We start from the raw sequence: 6,520 nt of genomic DNA, 5'->3' as shown, positions 1-6,520 counted from the left end.
GTCGAAGGTAGGTGGCATATTACACTCACGAGTTCTAGGCCTAGAAATCATATACATGCGCGTGTATTGAAGGATGGGGCGGGGTGGGGGATTTGTTTGTTTGTATGAAACATAAACGATGCATGGAGATGATTTGATTATGAATTAGTTTATTATCCCCGGGAAGCACAACCCATACCTCTTTAAGAGGGGGCTCCCCTCCCTATAAAACCACCTCTTCCCTAAATTACCCCTTTCCCCTCCTCCTCCCTACATTCGATATCTTCATCTCGAGCTCTCCTCCCCTTCTCTTTCACTTCCAATGCTCTCTTCCATCTGTTTCTCTCTCCCGGCCCATATCCCCCTTGCCCTCCAACCACCCCCCCACACACACACACCACACAATCTCTTCTCGCCTCTATCTTCTACTTTTTGCAGCAAAAATTGCTTCAGTAAAAGTCATTAGGTTATTAGAGGTCATAAAATGGCCTTCCATCGATTCTGGTACATGGGATTAAGGACATGAATCGATTTTGTTTATAGCACCTATACAATTACAATAGTGGCCCCTTTTGTAATGTCGAATGCAAATATTTCGATGGTCTATATTTTTTCACAGGTGAATTAGCCTAGGCTTATTCGGTTTTGTAAACCACGTCTTTCAATGTAGATTACCATGCTCGATTTATCTCCTTGTGAATATTGCACTGCGAAATTTAAACATTTCTTTTGTATACTTAGAGTAGGTAACTTCAAATCAAATAATTTTACGATTCACACCACTTATAAGAAACTGTAACCAAAACCGAAACTGACTGACACAAATGTTCGGTTTTAAACAAAAGGTAGAAACAATGAGTTCGATATCTTATGATTCAAGTGGTTAGGCAGGACAATAGGAAACCACGTGACCAAAACCAAAACCAAAACTAAAACTAAACATTTGAAATGAGGCATTGTATTGTATACCCTCTGTTGCTTTAGACTTGACCAAGTCTTTTGACATGGTTAGAACAGTAAAATTAATTTTCAGAGAAAATTCATGTAGGCTGTATAGGCCTATGCCTAAATTACTAAGTTATAAGGGGTGTGCGACATATTATCATTATCATTATCAAGATATCATAGGCCTATTATTTTGTATTTAACATACGCCCTACTTTACAGTTAACATGGTACTTTATGAAGTAGTGTCAATGAATCATCAAAAATTCAAAATTAAATTCATGTAGGCCTATATACCAAAATATAAACTTCAAAATCTTCCAAACATGATATAAAAGGTATAACCATGGTTTCCTAAAACTTGTGAGTACACAATTTTTGGTCCTACATGTATGTAATTATCTAACAGTATGGAAAGTGGTGCCGGGTGCAATGCTAGCCATTTACATGTAAACATTAAAGAAACCACCATGAGTTAATATCAGCACATTTATATTTATTGCAAGCTGGATTTGACCAGGGATATGAGACAACACAACGGAGGGGGGGGGGGGCATATAAAGCAATTCTTGAATAGGCCTATATTGTATGCTTTCCCACATGTGACTTATAGAACCAAAGCCTTGGGCCAAGGCTACTATAATTGCTTTAAGCTATGCGTTATGTAAAGCCACACAATTTATTATTCAAGGTCTGACCGTCTGTTAATGACCTGGCAACAGACACGCCCACGGTACAAATAGTTGTAGCTTGTAAACATGGTAAAAGATACTGATTATCGCAAAAAACATTAAAAAATGATACTTTAAGGTATTGTTTTGTTAATTTTTGTATGGCACACCATACATACACATGTGCTGAGGTCAAAAAGGTAACAATTTTATGTTTGACCACTGACTCACCTATCATTCAAAACAACCCCTTAACCACTGTTATCCTACATATTAATGAATCAATAATGGCAAACAAATCAATCACATTAAATTGATTGTTACTGTCATATAATGTGGGTAATTTTCAAACCCCTAAAAATGTCGAACATAAATGTTGTCGTTTTAATTGTGTTTAGGCGACGAAAAAAAGAAAGAAAATGTTCTCTGAGTGGACGGACCTATCAGTTGGGGTATGTCGGTTTTTCTTATTTCTTGTCAAATTTATGCCGGTCGGGCCCGTACAACAGGGTTTCTCTTTTCATCGCCTTATCTTCGTTTAAAATTATTCTGATTGAAATGGTATAAACGTACTTCTAGAAATGTTGATGTAGTTGAAATACGTGGTTGCAATTAGAAATATTATTATTTTGTTCACTGTTTGTAGGAACTACCACGACAACTTCCATTGTGCCAACCTAAACATAAACCCTAGAAACGTATGTTAATTTAAAACAAATTATCATTGATTCATTATAACGTGATTAAAAGAACACTGCGTTCGCAGGTTTGACTCTCAAGTCACTGCGGAATGTCATAGAATTAGGGGCATGCCACCAAGGCAATGTTTTGAAAAAAGAAATTGGACAATAAATCCTTCATTATAAAGTCCACAATTGGCTTCACAAGATTATGTTATTAGTAATCTAAAGTTATAAATATGAGATAATCTTAAATTGTTAAAAATATTATTACAGGGCGCTACTGGGTGATTTTTGAGTTTAGCATCTAGTTTTCCCACATTAATGGAATCAATGTTTTTTGCCTCCTTACACCTCAAAAAATAAATCTAGAACTGGTTCAATTTTTTCTATATCCCCTATACTTCCCACGAAGGGTTGGAGGTCATAATTGGGCCAAAAGTTAATATCTGTTCCATCATGCCGTATTATATACCTCACATTGTTCCTCTCATTGCTACAATCAAGTGCAAATTTCCTGGGACACTTGTTCATATTTCGCGCCCTCTGTTCAATAAAACCGGTCATATGAAGTTCACCATGTGATATTTTATTTGTATAGTTTCCAACCTATTTCGAATCCTCCCTCCCCACCAACCAATGTGGGAGCAAAAATATAGGCCATTTAAAAAATGAGGCGTTTGGTATACAACATTGAATAAGGGGTGCGGGGAGGGTCATTGAACTATGAAAGTGTCCCAGCAAATTTGCACTTGATTGTATAGGGATGCGAAAAATAATCTATTAATATCAATAAAATCGCCATAACTCTCGAACGCGTTGCTCGATTTTCATAATTTTTCAGTGATGTCAAGATAATTTCATTATGCATTACACGATTAGCCAATTTTAAAACATTTATTAAAATAAACATTTTTTGAATATCAAACCCTGCAATGCATGCATTTTTCAAGGAATATTTGACACATTGATTGCTTATATTAGAGTGGACATATAAATTCTCCTTTGGTAGAATTTACAAACATGATAAAAGCAAACCAAATAAGAAATTAAGAAAATATAGAAATAAATAGAACAGAATCATGATGTTTGTCTCATCATTGATCTTTCAAATTCATTACCCTATTTCAAATGCTATTATCGGAATGCACGTTAAACTCTTTAATATAGGCCTTCAACTACCCATCACAGACACGCTAATTCAACGTAACAATGCCATGCCAAAAAGTGTATATACAGTTATATACAATTACACATTTTAAATGTGCTTATTATTGGTAAAAAAAAAAAAAAAAGAGATAAAGAGCAGGATTTAAAAGTAAACATATCGGCGACAATGAGCTTCGAACCGTAGCCCTCATGATCAGAAGGCAGTAAGCAAACCACTACACTATGGTTGAGCTGTTGTTATTCATGCGAATTTATTTATAACAAGGATAACAAGAATTAATGACGCAATAACGGTCTACCAGAATAATATAACTTAAAAAGTAATATATATTCATTTAACATTATGGTAGACCGTGCTCATTTGGCTTAAATGGAGGAATAATTACCAATAAACATATCAAAGTTAGGAAGGTACGTATAATGTGACCGTGTATATTCAAAATATACGTTAGATAAATGCTGAATACGACCAAAACATGAGTTTTAATGAATGATTTCATTGGATCGAAGCTCGATAACACAATACAGTAGCATTGCAATGATAGGATTAAATACGCTGAAATCGAGTGCAATTGTCATCAGTCTCCCGGTGGCATATAGTTACTGGCTTTGCTTCTCGCCCCGAGATCTCGAGTTCGAATCCACGTAATGCTATTTTTCTTTCTTTCTTTCTTTCTTTCTTTCTTTCTTTCTTTCTTTCTTTTTTTTCTTTCTTTCTTTCTTTCTTTTTTTCTTTTCCTTTATGTTGCCAATTTACATTTACATTTATCAATGAACTAAAGGGAAACAATTGTTTTGTTTTATGATTTTTTTGTTATTTCAGTAGGTATTTTAACTGATTGTACTCTATATTTCCAATATGATTTAATTTTGATTAGTTTTAAATTGTTTTAAAAGTGAATTTTGAGATAATGCGCTTATAATAGCAATCATGTGTCAAATATGCCTTAAATAATGCATATATTGCAGCGTTTTGATACCTAAAAATATTTAGTTTGACAAAAAATGACAATTAAAGTAACCAAAATATGCGCAATGTTATTTTTTTTAAATTAGTGAAAAAATCATGTCAATCGAGCAACGCGTTTGCGAGTTATGGTAATTTTACTGAAAGTAATAGATTATTTTTGTCTTCTTCAATACAATCAAGTGCAAATTTCCCTGGGACACTTGTTCATATTTCGCGCCCTCTGTTCAATAAAACCGGTCATATGAAGTTCACCATGTGATATTTTATTTGTATAGTTTCCAACCTATTTCGAATCCCTCCCTCCCCACCAACCAATGTGGGAGCAAAAATATAGGCCATTTAAAAAATGAGGCGTTTGGTATACAACATTGAATAAGGGGTGCGGGAGGTCATTGAACTATGAAAGTGTCCCAGCAAATTTGCACTTGATTGTATAGGGATGCGAAAAATAATCTATTAATATCAATAAAATCGCCATAACTCTCGAACGCGTTGCTCGATTTTCATAATTTTTCAGTGATGTCAAGATAATTTCATTATGCATTACACGATTAGCCAATTTTTAAAACATTTATTAAAATAACCATTTTTTTGAATATCAAACCCTGCAATGCATGCATTTTTCAAGGAATATTTGACACATTGATTGCTTATATTAGAGTGGACATATAAATTCTCCTTTGGTAGAATTTACAAACATGATAAAAGCAAACCAAATAAGAAATTAAGAAAATATAGAAATAAATAGAACAGAATCATGATGTTTGTCTCATCATTGATCTTTCAAATTCATTACCCTATTTCAAATGCTATTATCGGAATGCACGTTAAACTCTTTAATATAGGCCTTCAACTACCCATCACAGACACGCTAATTCAACGTAACAATGCCATGCCAAAAAGTGTATATAATTTATAATAATTTATTTATAACAAGGATAACAAGAATTAATGACGCAATAACGGTCTACCAGAATAATATAACTTAAAAAGTCATACTGCAGTTACTGTCCGTTTTCCTATACACAATACACAGTGCTCTTTCCCATTGACGCGTGACCTTTACAAATAGCCCTACGTTAACAGTATGGGGATATGACTAGTTAACGTCGCTGTGTGAAAAATAACCGGCCAATATTAAAAGTACTCTTCTAAAGTTCTAGAAAATATAGTTTTTAACATGTCCTAAATTTTTAGCTAATTTAGATGTTTGGAAATATTCGTACTTTGGTGTTTTAGTTAATGTTATAGGTAATAGTACATTGCCTAGTTAACGTCGCTGTGTGAAAAATAACCGGCCAATATTAAAAGTACTCTTATAAAATTCTAGACAATATAGTTTTGTAACATGTCCTAAATTTTTAGCTAATTTAGGTGTTTGGAGAGGGTCGTACTTTTGTGTTTTAGGAAGGACATGTAAACGACAGATAACACCAAAAATATGAAGAAATTATTCCCAAACCGTGTTAAGTCAAAAATCATTATGTTGCTCATTTTCAAGAATGCTGGTTTACAAAAAGCACGCCATTGTCTGATTTCGTGAACAAAGCCACGCATAACATTGTTTCCTTTCGTTTCCTTTATAATCGGTTACCCAACTGAAGCTATGAATACCAGCTTTATTGCTATATCGCACATGAAAACAGTCACTTGTGCACAACCAGAGAAGATCCGATTTAATCAGTTGAGCTGTTTCAATGAGTGTTATCTTGGTTTAATAGCTTTTAATGGGGTTAAGTCCTGCAAAGGTCGAGATGAATTCTACTGTAGACATGACTGCATCATGTAATATATATTCATTTAACATTATGGTAGACCGTGCTCATTTGGCTTAAATGGAGGAATAATTACCAATAAACATATCAAAGTTAGGAAGGTACGTATAATGTGACCGTGTATATTCAAAATATACGTTAGATAAATGCTGAATACGACCAAAACATGAGTTTTAATGAATGATTTCATTGGATCGAAGCTCGATAACACAATACAGTAGCATTGCAATGATAGGATTAAATACGCTGAAATCGAGTGCAATTGTCATCAGTCTCCCGGTGGCATATAGTTACTGGCTTTGCTTCTCGCCCCCGAGATCTCGAGTTCGA

The sequence above is a fragment of the Amphiura filiformis genome, chromosome 2 (assembly GCF_039555335.1).
Source record: "Amphiura filiformis chromosome 2, Afil_fr2py, whole genome shotgun sequence".
Lineage (NCBI taxonomy): Eukaryota > Metazoa > Echinodermata > Ophiuroidea > Amphilepidida > Amphiuridae > Amphiura > Amphiura filiformis.
The sequence above is the reverse complement of the archived record's forward strand: the minus strand, read 5'-3'. Positions refer to the sequence as shown.